The 18,460-nt window shown below is 40.7% G+C and overlaps 1 protein-coding gene across 5 annotated transcripts in view; it reads left to right on the plus strand.

Annotated features, from left to right (window-relative positions):
* The window catches only part of PIK3R3 (phosphoinositide-3-kinase regulatory subunit 3), a 141,135-nt gene that overhangs the window by 48,167 nt on the left and 74,508 nt on the right, over nucleotides 1-18,460 (plus strand). Inside the window, exon 1 of one of the 5 annotated variants that reach the window (XM_063627683.1) lies at nucleotides 15,206-15,229. The exons of the other annotated variants lie outside the window; for them this stretch is intronic. The gene's annotated coding sequence lies outside the window, so the exon portion shown is untranslated. Of the gene's footprint in view, nucleotides 1-15,205; nucleotides 15,230-18,460 lie in introns of those variants that run through there. 5 annotated transcript variants of the gene reach the window in all.

An 18,460-nucleotide genomic window follows, 5' to 3' on the forward strand; every position in this document is an offset into this window, starting at 1 on the left:
TGTAGTAAGATGTTTCTTTTATGATCTAGGTGTCAGTTTTTAATGATATTGTCGTTTGGGACAAATGCTTACATAATCAAATGATGTAAAAGCCATGCCAGTTTTTTTGTCTTCTTATTGAAAAAGATTAGTCATTGCTTTCATTTAATATATTATAATGTATAGTGTATCCAACTATGTTTCACTAGAAGTATGGTGATTCTCCCATTTGATAATGCTTTTTAAATTTATTCTCATTGTTTTGATGCTGAATGCTTTTTTTATTTTTATTTTTAAAATTTTTTTTGAGACGCAGTCTTGCTCTTGTCCCCCAGTCTGGAGTGCAGTGGCATGATTTCTGCTCACTGCAACCTCCGACTCCTGGGTTCAAGCAATTCTCCTGCCTCAGCCTCCCAAGTAGCTGGGATTACGGGTGTATACCACCACACCCAGCTAATTTTTTGTATTTTAAGTAGAGACGGGGTTTCACCACGTTGGCCAGGCTGATCTCAAACTCCTGACCTCAGGCGATCCACCCACCTCGGCCTCCCAAAGTGCTAGGATTACAGGCGTGAGCCACCATGCCCAGCCTTTTTTTTTTTTTTTTTTTTGAAACAGAGTTTCACCCTTGTTGCCCAAGCTGGAGTGCAATGGTGCGATCTCGGTTCACCGCAACTTCCGCCTCTTGGGTTCTAGCAATTCTCCTGCCTCAGGCTCCCGAGTAGCTGGGATTACAGGCATGTGCCACCATGCCCAGCTAATTTTGTATTTTTAGTAGAGATGGGGTTTCTCCATGTTGGTCAGGCTGGTCTCGAACTCTCACCCTCAGGTGTTCTGCCCGCCTCGGCCTCCCAAAGTGCTGGGATTACAGGTGTGAGCCACTGCACCCAGCTGATGCTGAATACTTTTATGTTTTTCTTAGAATGTAGAAAAGATAGGACATGTTTATGATTGCCATATTTAACAAGATAGGTAGAAAAATATAAATGTATCTATGTGATATAATTTTTTATTGGTATTAAAGGGGGAGACAGCCTGAGTGTAGTAGAAAGAACACAGGCTTTGGAAATAGATGACATAGATTACAAAACTAGCTTTGCTTCTTATCCTGCCCGGTGTTACATGGGTAGTACTTTAACTTCTGTGTGCATCTGTTTTCTGTAAAATTGAACTAATACTTACCTTTGCAGAGTTGTGGGGATTAAATGCACCATATCAATATCTAGTATAGTATTTGACATATATTGTGTACCCAATAAGTGTAGCTTGTATTTAGAGCTTCTTATTGATAACATATAATTATCCCATGTCTACCTCTTTGGGTACTCTTTTTTTTTTTTTTTTTTTTTTTGAGACGGAGTCTCGCTCTATCGCCCAGGCTAGAGTGCAGTGGCGCGATCTCGGCTCACTGCAAGCTCCGCCTCCCGGGTTCACGCCATTCTCCTGCCTCAGCCTCTCCGAGTAGCTGGGACTACAGGCGCCCGCCACCGCGCCCGGCTAATTTTTTGTATTTTTTTTAGTAGAGACGGGGTTTCACCGTGGTCTCGATCTCCTGACCTCGTGATCCGCCCGCCTCGGCCTCCCAAAGTGCTGGGATTACAAGCGTGAGCCACCGCGCCCGGCCTCTTTGGGTACTCTTGCAGTCAAAACCTTTGAGCTATTTTGCCCCATTCTTTTCTTCCTTCCCAGTGTTTACTGGGGCTACATTTTATCCATTTTGGTTTCTGGAATTGTTCTCTAGGGTCTTTTCTAGTTATAACATTTCATGAGTCTATGGAAATGTCAACCCAAGTCATCTTTTCCTTTTAGTTTCTATTGCCTCTTGTTCAGTTCCTCAATACCTCACCTTAGAAATGATTTGTAATGAGGTCGGGCGCGGTGGCTCACGCTTGTAATCCCAGCACTTTGGGAGGCCGAGGCGGGCGGATCACGAGGTCAGGAGATCGAGACCACAGTGAAACCCCATCTCTACTAAAAATACAAAAAACAAAATTAGCCGGTCATGGTGGCGGGCGCCTGTAGTCCCAGCTACTCGGAGAGGCTGAGGCAGGAGAATGGCGTGAACCCGGGAGGCGGAGCTTGCAGTGAGCCGAGATCGCGCCACTGCACTCCAGCCTGGGTGACAGAGCGAGACTCCGTCTCAAAAAAAAAAAAAAAAAAAAGAAATGATTTGTAATGAAGGTAATAGTTGCTAACATTCGTTGAACAATTATTATAGTCCACGCACTATGTTAAATGCTTTTATATGTATTCTTTTAGCCACACAACAACCTTATAAAATTGGCACTATTATCATCCCACTCTACAGACAGGAAACTGAGACTTAGGTTTAGTAACTTACCAAGTAGCAGAGCAGGTCTGTCTGCCTAACTAAAGCCCAGGTTCTTAACCAGTACCTCCTAACTGGTTGCTCTGTTTCTGATTTCTTCTACCCCTCACTATAAGTTTGTCCTGAATTCTTCAGCCGGATTAGTTCTACTGAAATGTTATTTTCATTGTTTTACCATTCTTCTCAAAAATAATCAGCAGCTCTTCATTTCTTTTAAGTAGAGATAATATTCTTAAACTTGGTATACATAGTCTTTAGTAATATGGCACCTAACTTATACATTTATAGCTTTATTACTAATTTTCTATTCATACTTCTAGTCGAGTTCCTTCTAGCCCAATACCCTGATTGCTCATTCCTATCTCAAGCTTTTGCTTAAGCTGCTTCCTATGTAGAATATGCCCGTCCCACCCCCGTCTTTAAATCAAGAGCCTGTCTGTGTCCCCTTTCTTAAAACTTTCTCCAAAAATTCTAGCACTGTACCCTTTTATATATAGGGCTATCTCTGTTATTTTGACATGGAATCATGTGTTATATTATGATACTTAATTATTTCATGAATATAATTCACCTCCTAAACAAGATAAGTTTCTGGAGGTCAGGCTGTTGTATTTCCTTCGTATCTTTTTTTCTTTTTTCTTTTTTTGAGACAGGTTCTCATTTTGTCACTGAGGGAGGCAGTGGCTCACTGCAGCCTAAACTCTTGGGCTCAGGTGATCCTCCTACCTCAGCCTCCTGAGTAACTGGGACTACAGGCATGTGCCATCATGCCCAGCTTGTATCTTTTTTCCCTAAACATCCAGTGCCCAAGTATTTTGTTAAATTTTAGACCCGTGGATCCAACTAGCTTCTTTTTGTGACTTAAGCTTTAAAATGTTAATATTATTTATTATCAGCATGTGACCTCTAAACTTATGAAGATAATTGGCTGGGCACTTATTGTAACAAAGGGAATAATGAAAAAAATGCAATACTTAATGTTATTAGAAAGATTTATTAGTTTTGAGTAAAAGTTGTTTTTGAAACTTTGAACAATTAGAAATGAGTAGGCCGGGCACGGTGGCTCACACCTGTAATCCCAGCACTTTGAGGTGCCGAGGCGGGTGGATCACTTGAGGTCAGGAGTTCGAGACCAGCCTGGCCAACATGATGAAACCCCATCTTTACTAAAAATAAAAAATTTAGCCAGGTGTGATGGCGCGCGCCTGTAGTCCCAGCTAGTCAGGAGGCTGAGGCAGGAGAATCGCTTGATCCCTGGAGGCAGAGGTTGCAGCAAGCTGAGATTGCGCCACTGCACTCCAGCCTGGGTGACAGAGCGAGACTCTGTCTCAAAAAAGAAATGAGTAATAAGTTTTTCATAGTGTATTAGGTTAGTTTTACATAGCACAGGGCCAAACGGAGAGTTTTAAGTTATCCAGTGTGTTAGTATACCAATTAATTTTATCATGTGTAAGACTTGACTTTTAACAAGGTAAAGTGAGCCATCAAGCCTTATTAAAGATAATTTCCACATTGCTTGCCCAGATATGTTGTATGTATTGTTCCTTGTGCATATTTGTAAATTCACATAAAGTAAAAGGGTTATCTCATTGTTTTCTTTTTCTTTTTTTTAAATTTATTTTATTTTATTTTATTTTTGAGACAGAGTCTCACTCTGTTGCCCAGGCTGGAATGCAGTGGCATGATCACAAGTTACTGTAGCCTTCTCACCTCAGCCTCCCAAGTATCTGGGGCTACAGGCATGTACCACCATACCTGCCTAATTTTTAAAGTTCATTATTTTAATAAAAGAGGCAGTAGGCTATGTCCAGCCTGCCAAATCATACCATTTTGCATGTCTCATATCAGTATGAAAACTGCCCAGTGTCTTGGTATTGATGAGCCAACACAAAGCCAAAGTCAATACCATCTACCCTTATTCGTACTTGGACTTCCTGTCTCATGTTCTGTTTGTGGGCCAGATTTCTTATCCTTACCTGAGGATATGTGACAACAAATCCAGAGCATGCAGCTGTGTAATCTTAAATATTGTGATAGTTTTTATTTATTAACTATTTATCTTTAAATATTTATTTTTTTTAATAGAGGTAGAGTCTTCCCAGGTTGCCCAGGCTTGTCTCGAACTCCTGGGCTCAAGCAGTCCTCCCACCGCAGCCTCCCAAAATGCTGGGATTACAGGTGTGAGCCACCGTGCCCAACCAGTGTTTATTTTTAAACTTAAGAAAAATCCAATTATGAATCAAAATTAAAAATCTGAATGAAAATTGCTCTGAAAAAGGTCTTGCTGAAAGGAATTGTTGTGCTGGAAATATATTGCTTTAGATTCTGTTCTTACGTATGTATTAGGTTTTTTTTCCATAGAGGATAGAGTGACCTTTTTACAACAGGGTCACTCAATATGGTCTAATTTATGTTGAACTTTTAATAGACATTTATAGAATTAACCACAATCTTTTTTTCTGATATTAGTTCTGGGATGTATTTTATAAAAAGTATTTAATTCATATGTTTTCAGCTGCAAGCAACAGAACTAATTCAAAATGGCTTTAAAAATAATAAATTGTATCTTCTCATTTAATAGAGTTAGTTGATTTCAGCAGTTCAACAATGTCAGTAAAAACCCATATTTTGCTTAGCCATATATTGCTCAGTGCTGCCATCCTTGGGACTGGCTTCATCCTCAGGCTAGTAGCAAAATGGTTGCAGTGATTCCAGGCATCATATCCATAAACAACAACTTCTAAAAGAAGAAGAAAAGTATCTCTTCCTGTACCACTGTTTTTGGATAGAGGAAACTTTCTCCAAAAACCTCTAGCAAACTTCTTTCCCATCTTTTTGGCCAGAATTGGGTCATAGGCTAGTTCCTGAACCAGTCACCAGTAAATACCCTTAGGTTAATCACGTTTCTCAATCTGGAATGGTGTTGGCTTCTACTGAGGTATATGGTTGTATTAGGGAGAGATTCTGTTAAAGAGGAAGAGGGAGAGAATTGATGCTAGGAAAGTAATTTGGAAAACCATAACTCTTCAGTGTTATTGTCTTTGTCAATAAACAGTATTAGCAAGTTATTTTTTACTTTTTCAAAGTTAAAAATCTAGCTTTGGGAAATGCATTCTCATTTTCAATTTTTTTTGAGGTGGAGTCTTGCTCTGTCGCCAGGCTGGAATGCAGTGGCACGATCTCAGCTCACTGCAACCTCCACCTCCCAGGTTCAGGCGATTCTCCTGCCTCAGCCTCCTGAGTAGCTGGGATTACAGGCGCCCACCACCACGCCTGGCTAATTTTGTCTTTAGTAGAGATGCGGTTTCACCATGCTGGTCAGGATGGTCTCGATCTCTTGACCTTGTGATCCACCCACCTTGGCCTCCCAAAGTGCTGGGATTACAGGCGTGAGCCACCGCGCCCAGCCACATTTTCATTTTCTAAGTTGGACTTCATAGGGTCACATAGTATTGAGTTAATATAAGACAGACCTTTTTCTGTCTTGTTGGTTGCTTACTAGAAGATGAGGAAGCTAACATCTCTGGTTTACAGTTAACTAATTTGAGGAATATAGGCATTGGAATAGAGTGTTAGTATAGCAAGCAAATGGGTGTAAGATAACATTTTGCAAAACTATACATTTAAAATTCTGAAGTTCAGTAAATTAAGTAAACTTGGGACCTGTGGAATAATTTATGATTTGAAAGCTAGCCTGAAAAATTAGGAGCCATCCAGCCTGGGCAACATGGAGAAACCTTGTCTTTACAAAAAATACAAAAATTAGCTGTGCATGGTGGTGCACTCTTAGAGGGAGAGTCCCAGCTAATTAGGAGGCTGAGGTGGGAGGATCACTTGAGCCCTGGAAGTCGAGGCTGCACTGAGCTGTGATTATACCACTGTACTCCAGCTTGGGTGACAGAGCGAGACCCTGTCTCAAAAAAAAAAAAAAAAATTAGGAGTTGGGTACAATGGCACATACCTGTAGTCTCAGCTACTTACAAGGCCAAGGTGGAGTTTTGCTTGAGACCAAGAGTTGGAGATCAGCCTGGGCAACATAGTGAGACTATCTCGAAAAAACAAAAAAATGGAATACTACTTTAAAGTAACCTATAGATTATATCTTTCAATTAAAATGTATGATGTGCCTAAGTATTGATTTTTCTCAGTATGTTAGAAATCTAGAGGCAGTATAGTGGAGTAGTTAAGAGAGGAGTCTCTGGAATCAGAACGCCTGAGTCCAGATTATGCCTCCACCACTTCTTAACATGTGTCCTTTGGCAATTTACTTATCTTTTCTGTGTTGTGGTTTCCTCACCCAAAAAGTAGGGTGATAATGGTCATTCAATAGGGTTATGAGGATTTAGTAGATTAATAACTGTCAAGTACTTAGTGTGGTACCTGGAACACAGTAAACACCTGTAAATTTTTTTGTTTGTGTGTTAATTCATGTTTTTCAACAAATATTTGACTGCCAGGCACTATTCTAAGTGTAGTAGTGAATAAAACAGCAAAAATGCTTCATGGACCGTACATTGCCAAGGGAGTGAGGAGAGCAGAGAATAAACAAATTCATAAGTAAAATACGTAGTGATGGTGATAAATGCTGTGGAGAAAGAAACAGAGGATAAAAATAGAGTACAGGGTGAGAGATCTGCTATTTTAAATAAGAGACCAGGGAAGGCCTGACCTAAAGCAATGAGGGAGCAGGTCATATGGAAATATAACAGGTGTGAGGATGGGGGTTCCAGGTAGAGGATATCAGATGACCTACCCTGAGGCAGGAGCATCTCCGTGATATATTCAGGGATCATCTAGGAGGCCAGTATGGCTAGAATGGAATGAGGGGAAAGTAGTAAAAAAAGACAAGTGGCTGGGCGTGGTGGCTCACGCCTGTAATCCCAGCACTTTCAGAGGTCGAGGTGGGCAGATCACCTGAGGTCAGGAGTTTGAGACCAGCCTGGCCAACATGACAAAACCCTGTCTCTACTAATAATATAAAAATTAGCTGGGCGTGGTGGGGGGTGCCTGTAATCCCAGGTACTTGGGAGGCTGAGGCAGCAGAATCACTTGAACCCGGGAGGCAGAGATTGCAGTGAACTGAGATCATGCCACTGCATTCCAGCCTGGGTGGCAGAGCGAGACTCCATCTCAAAAAAAAAGAAAAAAAAAGTCAAGTAATGGTATGGGTGGTGGGGCTTTCCCACCATGTATGCCATCGTAAGCCATTGTAAGAACTTTGGCTTTTAAAACTTAGATGAGAAGCCATCAAAGTGTATTGAACAGTGATGTACTATGATTCTTGGCTTAAAGAATCATTCTGGCTGCTGGTGGAAAGAGGGAAAGGTAGAATTAGAGAAGCTGGTTAGGAGGCTATTGCAACAATCAAGCTGAGAGATGATGGTGGCTTGGACAAGGGTAGAAGCTGTGAGGTTGTAAAAAGTGGTTGCAGTCTGAATGTTACTAGTTATATAGCTTGTCATTTCCAAACTGACTTAGTCACTTTATTTTCTAATTTCTTAGCTTCGTATTTCTGCATATGCTATATATACTTTAATAATCAATAAGTTTAACTTTTAAAATAATGCCAAAGCTATTTATATATATTTTGATATATTTTTCTGTGTGTGTGACTGGGTCTTGCTGTGTTGCCCAGGCTGGAGTGCAGTGGCACCAACAGCTCACTGTAGCCTTGACCTCCTGGGCTCAAGTGGTCCTCCCACCTTAGCCTTCTGAGTAGCTAGGACTGACTACAGGTGTGCACTACCACACCTGGCTAATTAAAACAAATTTTTTTTTTCAGAGACAGGATCTTGCTGTGTTGTCCAGACTGGCCTTGAACTCCTGGCCTCAGACAATTCCCGCCTCCCAAGTGCTGGGGTTACAGGCCTGAGCCATTATGCCTGACCTATTTTTCTCTCTTTCTTTCTCTTTTTTTCTTTCTTTATTTCTTTTCTTTCTTTTTTTTTTTTTTTTTTTTTTTGAGACAGGTTTCACTCTGTTGCCCAGGCTGGAGTGCAGTGGCATGATCTTGGTTCACTGCAGCCTTAACCTCCTAGGCTCAAGCAATCCTCCTACCTCAGTCTCCCGAGTAGTTGGGACTACAAGTATGTGCCACCATGCCCAGCTAATTTTTCTCTTTTTTGAAGTGTTAAGTGATTCAGATCTCTGACATCCAGTTGCCAACCAACAGTATATGTGGCCTTAGTTGTTTGATGAAAGCTTGCTCATGAGTTACTTTTTAAATAAACATTAATTGATAAATTTAGATTGTACTATAATTTACTTTTTTTTTTTTTGGAGACAAGATCTTGCTGTCACCCAGACTGGAGTGTAGTGGCACAAACATGGCTCACTGTAGCCTTGACCTCCTGGGCTCAAGCGATCCTCCTGCCCCAGCCTCCTGAGTAGCTAGGACTATAGGTGCGTGCCACCATACCTGGCTAATTTTGTGATTTTTTTTGTAGGGATGAGGTCTTATTGTGTTGCCCACGCTGGTCTTGAACTCCTGAGCTCAAAGGATCCTCCTGCCTTGGCTTCCGAAAGTGCTAGGATTATAGATGTGAGCCACCACACCCAGCCAATTTACTTTCAGAAGTAACTTTGGAAAAGAAAATTTCCTAATGTTCTTAGTTTTTTCGGTGGGCTGTGAAGGGGAGAAGAAACTAAAGAGAACGAAGCCATGCCATACATGTTTCATTTTACTACTTTATGGGCTGAAGTTCTTGCTTTCTGAGAATAATTAATACAGATTTATGTTATCTTCTTTTTGGCGTAATGTTTAAGTGCTTGAGTATGGATAGATATTGATATAAAATGGGTAAAGTATCTGTGTTTGAGAGCTCCAGACTCAGATTGTTGGGATTTCTTATTCTAGCCCTGCCTATTTCTAGTTTGTGACCTTGGACAGTTTTCTAATCTGTATAGCATAGAAAAGAATATTAATCCTACTGTAGGGTTATTGTGAGAATTATATGGAATAGTACACATAAGACACTTAGGGCAGGTATCTATTATTGTTGTTATCATTTTTATTATTTATTTATTTAAAACAAAATTTTTTTTTTTTTTTTTTTTTTTGATGGAGTCTCGCTCTTGTCACCCAGGCTGGAGTGCAGTGGTGCGATCTCAGCTCACTGCAACCTCTGCCTCCCGGGTTCAAGCGATTCTCCTGCCTCAGCCTCCCAAGTAGCTGGGACTGCAAAAACACATTTTTGAAAAAGAGATAAGGTCTTACTCTGTCACCCAGGCTAGCATGCGATGCCCTGATCATAGCTCACTGCAGCCTTGAGCTCCTGGGTTCAAGGGATCCTCCACCCTCAGCCTCCCAAGTAGGTAAGACTACAGGTATGCACTACCGTGCCTGGCTAATTTTTTTTATTTTTAATTTTTGTAGAGATGGCGTCTCACTGTGTTTCCCAGGATGGTCTCAAACTCCTGTCCTCAAGTGATCCTCCTGCCTCAGGCTCCCAAAGCAGTGGGATTATAGGCATGAGCCACTGTGCCTGGCCTATTTTCATTATTATTAATAAAACTGGGATGCTCTGTGGCCCATCTCCATAGTGTCCCATTCAGAGGAAGAACCAGCCTAACATTCAAATTAAATTGAAAAGTAATTTAAGTATTTATTCCATCTTCTCAAAAATGCAAAGGGGTTTACATTCATAAAACTACAATACTACTTAAAATCCTATTTCTTCATGTTTGGCATGGTTAATCCCAAACTTTCTTCTCTCTTAAAACTTACCAACTCATAACAACTTGAGCAGTCTCATTCTTGCGTTTCTTTTGTAACCCTTCTCAAACCTATTCTCTATTCCTTGAGTACCTGTCTCCCATTAAACTCTCGCCTTTGCCCGTGTCATTATTCTGATCTCTACAATAAGGGCCAGGAACCAAGAGAGCAAAGAAAAGAAGCTATGAGTACTCAAATATAGCAACATTTTTGTTTCTGTCACACTTATCTGTGGTAGGGGATGTAATATGTTTTGGCTTTTGGAAAAAAGTCTGTTTAGTTTTAGAAGGACAACGAGGTGGTTCAGACCTGTTGCAGGACATTAATTCGGGACTTAGAATTTAGTTTTTCTCCATACAGTCATAAACTATATAAGAGCTGCTATCATCTCTGTCTAACTGGGACTGGTTCCTAGTGTTCAGCCCTTGAAATTTAGTATTGCCAGATAAAATATATGCAGTATGGACCATGCAGTATTATTCATTGTTTATTTGAAATTCAAATTTAACTGTGTGTCCTATATTTTTATTTGCTAAATCTAGCAACCTTAATTTAGAGAGAGGATGCTGACTAGGCTGTATTTTCTAGTACATTCTCTATGGTGTTTAAGAATACATGTGTAACTTGATATAGTGGATATGAGGATACTTTCAGTTTTGATAATAGAAAATCCAACTCAAATTAGTTAAAACAAAGGGAATTTGAATTTGGATTACATACGCTTATGTAATTGAAAAGACCAAAGGGAGTGAGGGCCCCTGGCATGGTTTGATCAAGGGTACAGGCTTTGGCCCTGTTTTTCTATAATTCTCTTGGCTTTACCCTGTATTAGCTTTTTTTTCTCAGATGGGCTTCCCCGGTAGTACAAGATGGCTGCCTTTGTATGTTTCCTCATTCGTGGAGAGAAAGAAGATGCTTCCTACAAATACAGTGCAAAATCCTAAGTTTGACACTAATTGAACCATCTCGTGCTCCAAAGGATCACTGTCTTAAAATCCGGGTAGCTTTCTGTGTCTAGACCAGTGACTTTTAAACTTGAGCGTGCATTAGAACTACCTAGAGGACTTGTTAAATTACAGATTGCAGCCAGGCACTGTGGCTCATGCCTGTAATCCCTGCCCTGTTGGAGGACAAGGCGGGAGGACTACGTGAGTCCAGGAATTCAAGATCAGCCTGGGCAACATGGTGAAACTTTGTCTCTACCAAAAAAAAAAAAAAAAAATTAGTGAGGCCTGGTGGTGTATGCCTGTAGTCTCGGCTACTTGGGAGGCTGAGATGGGAGGATTGCTTGAGCCTGGGAGGTCGAGGCTGTGCTGAGCTGTGATTATGCAACTGCACTCCAGCCTGGATGACAGAGAAGATGCTATCTCAAAAAACAAAAACAAAACACACAAATTGCTAGGTCCTACCCCCAAAATGTCTAGTTGAGTAGGTTCCATAGGCTTGGTTCCAAGAAGTTGTATTTGTAACACGTTGCCAGATGTTACTGATTTTGCTGATCACAAACCACACTTTAAGAACCACTGTTACGTCAAATCAGGGCCTACCCCTGGAGCTGAGGAAGGGGTCAATCCCACTTAAACTTTTTACCAGTGAGGGGAGGGGGTAAGATGTTTTGGAAGATAACAACAATGTCCACCGAAGAGAGGACTGCTGGTTTTTTTGCGTATCTAGTTTCTCTTCCCTCTTATTTAGGTAAGAACTTCCTGATTTTTCTCTTGGAACCACTCCTCCTTCATTTGGAATGATGTGGCTTGGGTGGGCACGTGATCTAGGCCTGGTCAATGAGAGCGCTTGCATAGTCACAGTGATCAGCCCAGGAGTGAATAGGTCAGTGATCTTTGTAGTTTAGTCAGTGTACGTTACTATACGTTGCTATTTACTGTCCTGGCTAGGGATATGAAGATTACATAATCCCTGTCCTCAAGAAGCTCAGACTGTAATTATGAAAGACATACCTGTAAATATACTCATGCAGCGCTCCTCTTTATAATTCCTTCTCTTTCTCCTGTCATCTAAAATATATTTTTAATAGATACTGTACTACCACCTTTATAGTCCGTAACCATACTTATCGTTTAGTGTCTTTAGTCCTCATTAAATTATAAATTCCATCAGGATAAGGACTGAGTCCATAATTAGTTGCTGGATCTTCAATACCTAGCCCTGTCTCTGGCACATAGAAAGTATTCAGTAAATATTGATTGAATGAATGTCGAAGTATAGCAATAGAATAATATATAAACGAAATAGGGAATGATTGGTTTACTGGTGGAGTAGAAGAGGTAACAGCCTGAATAAATGCATAAAGTTATTAAAACACCTTAAGTTTTGTTGAAGACAATGTATGAGATAGGACGTGGCCTGCGCATGGTGGCTCTTGCCTATAATTCTGGCACTTTGGGAGGCTGTGGTGGGAGGATCTCTTGAGCTGAGGAGTTCAATACCAGCCTGGGCAACCTAGTGAGACCCCCATCTCTTTTAAAAAAAAATCTGGCTGGGTGTGGTGGCACATGACTAGTCCCAGCTACTCAGGAGGCTGAAGTGGGAGATTCCTTAAGCCCAGGAGGCTGCAGTGAACTATGATTGGGCCATTGCACTCCAGCCTGGGCAGCAGAGCATAACCTTGTCTCAAAAAAAAAAAAAAATTGAGAGATAGGAAGTGGCATTAGATGAGTCTGGACCACTAGGTGGGGTCCAGATCGTGAAAGGCCCCGAAGGCTACATTGAGGGGTTGAATTTTATCCTGCAGGCATTTGGGAAGCCACTGACTGATTGGTTTTAAGTAGGGAAGAGAGTACGTTGGCTGTAAGGTAAAAAATAGATTGGAGGAGAATAAGATTAAAGAAGGAAAACTGGTTAGGAGGCTATTTTAGTACAGAAGAAAGATGTTATGAAAGCCTAAGGCTAAGATTGTAGCAGTGAGAATAAATAGTAGAGTTGTTTAAAAAGTAGGATTGGTGGGTCTTCGAGGCTACTCTGAGGAAAATGAAATAATCTAGAATGACTTTTGGTTTTCTAGCTTGGTAGATGGTGGTAGTATAAACCAAGAGAAGCAAGTTGAGGAAGAAGGACAGATTTGGATTATATGGCCTCTTACATAAAAATGAGGGAATGGTGAAATGGCCCAGGTTCTCTCCTTTTGGTGGGATTCTTTTTCTCTTAGGCTTCACTTGGGCAGGAGAGGAGAGTGGCTTCTGCTACCTCTAGGTTTGGGGACTGGAGCAGATGATAGTAAATCAGATATTACTGAGTTCGTAGGGTGGAGGAGAGATTACAGTGAGAACAGAATGCTTCCAGGTTTTAGTTGCTAAAGTAATTTTTAGTTTTCAGATGTTTAAGCTGCCTCATCCTTTTTGAAAGCAAGTGTATAAATTATACGAAAATTAACTCTTAAGATTCATGAATTAGCTTCACTATTGGTGGAGATGTGAATTGCTGCAGCTGTTTTGGAAAGTTTGTCAATGTATAGTAAAATAGCTCTTCTGGGAATCTGTTCTGTAGAAATAAAAGTATCAACATATAAAGGTATATGTATGGATATTTTTATAACGTTTCCAATATTTGCTACTAAAAACAGCCTGAATATCCATCAATAGTAGGTATGGAAGTATAAATTGCCATGTACCTATATTGTGGAATATTTTGCAACTCAGAGAATGTGTTATAAGTCTGTATGTATTTACCTGGAGGGATGTCTGTAATAGATTGTAGAGTAAGACAAACCAGTTATGAAGAAATGTGTATAATAAGATCCCATTTTTATAAAAAACCAAAAACAATGTTTTACATTCTTTTTTAGGATTATAGGAACCTGAAGAAAGGTGTAAAAGTATATTTTATTTCAGGTCCTCTTTCCATGGCATATCACAGTGAACAAAACAAAGTCCTCGTTTTATGTAGGAGGACATGTGACAATAAATAAGAAGTGAATATATAGTATGTTAGGTGGAGATAAATATTACAGAGAAAACAACTACTGGCTTAAGGGGGATGGAGGACAGAGATGGAATTGCCATTTTATTTTGGGTAGTCAGAGGAGGCCTCACTGATACGGTGACTTAACTTTCTTTTTGTGAAATACAGTACTAAAAAGTGTAGGAAACATAAACATATAGTTTATTGACTTCATATAAATTGAACAGCTACGTAACCACCACCTAGATGAAGATTTTATAGATAGCCAGCTTCTCAGAGACCCAAAACATGCCCCCCACCCTTTTTTTTGAGACAGAGTCTGGCTCTGTCATCCAGGCTGGAGTGCAGTGGTGTGATCTCAGCTCACTGCAATCTCTGCCTCTGGGTTCAAGCGGTTCTCATGCCTCAGCCTCCTGAGTAGCTGGGATTACAGGCGTGCACAGCTACACGCGGCTAATTTTTGTATTTTTAGTAGAGATGGGGTTTTATCATGTTGGCCAGGCTGATCTTGAATTCCTGGCCTCAAGTGATCTGCCTGCCTCAGTCTCCCAAAGTGCTGGGATTACAGGTGTGAGCACTGCACGGAGCCTAAAACATGCCCTTTTCTAATTACATTCCCCTTCTTACCACCAGAGGTAAGAAGGCGGCGGTGGGGCATGTTTTGGGTCTCTGAGAAGCTTTGTGTACATGCTGCCTTGAGAGGAAAAAGTATTGTTAGAAGACTGGTTTGAATTTGGTCTGCTTACCAACTATGTGACATTGAATGGTTGTCATATAAAATGGAAGTAATAATAGTTAATTCACAAGGATTTTTAAATAAGAATTATAATTATAATATTTATGTACCCATATATATATTCACATATATATGTAATGAAATAACACCTAGTATCTGGCGTATAGCAGGTACTCTATACATCTTTCATGAAGGTCAGTGTTTTTGTGATATGGTAATAGGGAAATGTGTAGAGCTTGTGGTAGAGATTTTGTTAGAGGCAGCTACGTATGTTACTTGCTAGAGGCTACTTGGCTCTAGTATGTTTGACTCTAAGATCAGGATGGGTAAAATCTTGGGACAAGGAAGCAATGTAGCAAGTGTGAGTGACCATCTTTCTTTTTTTATGGGTCATTTCAACTTTTTCTATGGGAAAATTAAAAAAAAAACACAACTTTTTCTGTTCCCAGGCTGACCCTCCTCCCTCCCTCCGGCTTTTTTTCATTTTCTGTCTCAGTAAAATTCCTCTGCTGTTCAGCATAATTACTTCCTGGATCTTCACTTCCTCTCTATGGTAAGCCTAAATGCTGACCATCTCAAGCAGTAATTCAACAAATATTTATTGAATGGCTTCTATGTGTGAAACACTTGGCACTGGAGATACAAAGATAGGTAAGAAAATATGTGCCCTAAAGGAGCTCATAGTCTGAGTACAAAGATAGGGTTCAACAACTAAACTATAATCACTAAACTTTATATTAGAAGGTTGAGAAGAGCTCTGTAGAATCAAAGAAGAGGTATTACTTAACAAGGCCTGAGAATATGAGGGAAAGTTTCATGGAAAAAAACATGCATAACTTGAGTCTTAAAAAAAAAGTAGCTGGGCTGGGCGTGGTGGCTCAGGCTGAGCCCGGTGGCTCACACCTGTAATCCCGGCACTTTGGGAGGCAAAGGTGGGCGCATAATTTGAGGTCAGGAGTTCGAGACCAGCCTGGCCAACGTGGTGAAACCTCAACTCTACTAAAAAAAAAAGAAAAAAAGCCAAGCATGGTGGCACGTGCCTGTAGTCTCAGCTACTCGGGAGGCTGAGCCAGGAGAATCACTTGAACCTGCGAGGTAGAGGTTGCAGTGAGCTGAGATCATGCCACTGCACTCCAGCTTGGGCAACAGAGTGAGACCCCATCTCAAAAAGAAAAAAAAAAGTGGATGAGGCAGGTTGGTAAAAGAGAAAGGGGATACAGGAATAGGGATGGGCATTTTATGAGGTACAAGATATGGGCAAAGGCATGAGAAAGAGTTGTGTGTTTGGATGAGCTGCAGGTGTTGGTGTATCTAGGGTGAAAGGTACCTGTGGGAAGTATTTAACAGGAAAATGAGCTTGGAAGAGTAAGCAGAGACTGGACCATGTAGGGCCTTCTGTGCCATGCTGAAGAGTTTGAACTTTATCCTGTATGTGGTATGGAACTCTTGAAACATAGTGTGCTAAACCATTATGGTTAGATTTGAAACTCAAAAGAAGCAGAGAAGGGTGGAAAAGAACCAGGAGATTGGTCAGGCGTGGTAGCTCATGCCTGTAATCCCAGGACTTTGGGAGGCTGAGGTGGGCGGATCACGGGATCAGAAGTTCGAGACCAGCCTGGCCAATATGGTGAACTCGTCTCTACTAAAAATACAAAAAAACTAGCCGGGGGTGTTGGCGGGCGCCTGTAATCCCAGCTACTCAGGAGGCTGAGGCAGGAGAATGGCTTGAACCCAGGAGGCAGAGGTTGCAGTGAGCCGAGACTGAATCACTGTACTTCAGCCTGGGCAACAGGCAGAGACTCTGTCTCAAAAAAAAAAAAAAAAACCGGGACATTGGTCTCTGGTAAGCCGGGGAGAGATTTTTCAAGAAGGAAAAAATGGCTAACAGTGTACAATCTAAAGTGATTAAGTGAAATAATGATACAAAAACTACTGTTGGACTTGGCTATTCAGACAACCTTAACAAGATACATATTTATTTAGTGATTGGGGTAGAAGCCAAATTCCAGTAGAAGAGTAACTGGGAGGTGAGAAAACAGACTGCAAATATAGACCATTCTTAGAAAACTTGCTATGAAGCAAAAGTAAGACGTAGCTAGAGAAGTAGAGCTGAGAAACATAATTTTTTTTTTTTGAGACGGAGTCTTGCTTTGTTGCCCAGGCTGGATGGAGTGCAGTGGCGCGATCTTGGCTCACTGCAAGCTCCACCTCCTGGGTTCACGCCATTCTCCTGCCTCAGCCTCCCAAGCAGCTGGGACTTCAGGTGCCCACCACCACGCCTGGCTAATTTTTTGTATTTTTAGTAAAGACAGGGTTTCACCGTGTTAGCCAGGATAGTCTCGATCTCCTGACCTCGTGATCCGCCTGCCTCGGCCTCCCAAAGTGCTGGGATTACAGGCGTGAGCCACCGCGCCTGGCCGAGAAATGTAAGTTTTTTGAAGATGGAAGAGTTAAGCATGTGTTATGTTTTGGTGGAGTAGAATAAAGACTGAATATTTAGGGCTGTGTGATTTGATGGAACAGGAAGGTGGTGGGTGTGGTGGCGAGAAGGGATTACTGTACTAGCTCAGGGAAGGAGGAGATAAACCTTTGCCTAACATTTAGAATGAAAGATATGGGTATGAAGAAGAGTGTAGGCTGGAAAATGGGGTGAGGTCAGATTTATTTCTTCTGGTAAAGGGCAATTGTGAGAGAAGAGATCTATAGAGTGTTTGGCTTGAGATTTAGAGTACCCGTTGATTACTGTCTGGGATGGAAAAGGTCACTGATCCAGAGGCATATGGATGAATTACCAACAGGATAGTAATCTCAGTTAGGATTAGAAACTGTGAATTTGTAGTGGCATGAATCCTAACCTGTTAACGATTTTCTTCAGCAGGACTCAGTAGCTGTGGTATGGGAATAGAGGAAGTAGGCAGTTGGATTGATTCCTCCTGGTTGAGAGATGTACTGGCTACTGTGGCAAAAGAACAATAGGGAGCCGGAGAGATCCTGGCAAGAGAGTGGGTGATGTTCAACATTAAGGGAATAATTAAGTAAATGATGATACATTCATATAAAAAGCTGTGTTTCTGCTATTAACATTTATGTTTATGAAGAGTTGATAAAAGTACTTATTTTATAATGTTAAGGTAATAAAAGTGCTGTATATTGTACAAAGGGTTGGTAATAACTAAAATTCAAGAGGTTGTTTTAGGCATAATGATGAAAAGATACAAAACCATTGTATTGGTCACACCTATTCACATGTAGACAATTATTTGACAGGGATTATTAGCTCTTCTTTATAGGTGAAGAAAATGAGATTTAGTAAGGGTGAATTGTTCAAGGTCACAAATTTGGTAAATGGCAAAGAGAACTATTATAATTTATGGAATAATTATTGTGTCAGGCATTGTTTTATCTATATAGTATTAATATTTTTCTCACATATTGCTCTAATTTTAATTTTTAGTTAAAAAAGCAGACTCAAAGGAGAGTAACAGTATAAGCAATAGATAACTAAGTAAGAATTATCTAAATAGTGGATTCCAACTAACTTTGCAAGTTGCAAAGAGTGATACCAAGTGCTAGAGAAGTTCAAAAGAAAGATATAGGCTAGAGTTGAAGAAAGACTTTGGAGATAATAATATTTGAACTTGGACTATGAAGGATAGGTAGGATGGTCTTTTTAAGTAAATGATGATACAGTCATATAAAAAGCTGTGTTTCTGTTTCTGTTTTGTTTTGTTTTGAGATGGAGTCTCGCTCTGTCACCCAGGTTGGAGTGCAGCGGCATGATCGT

Source organism: Symphalangus syndactylus, chromosome 12 (genome assembly GCF_028878055.3).
Source record: "Symphalangus syndactylus isolate Jambi chromosome 12, NHGRI_mSymSyn1-v2.1_pri, whole genome shotgun sequence".
NCBI classification, from domain to species: domain Eukaryota; kingdom Metazoa; phylum Chordata; class Mammalia; order Primates; family Hylobatidae; genus Symphalangus; species Symphalangus syndactylus.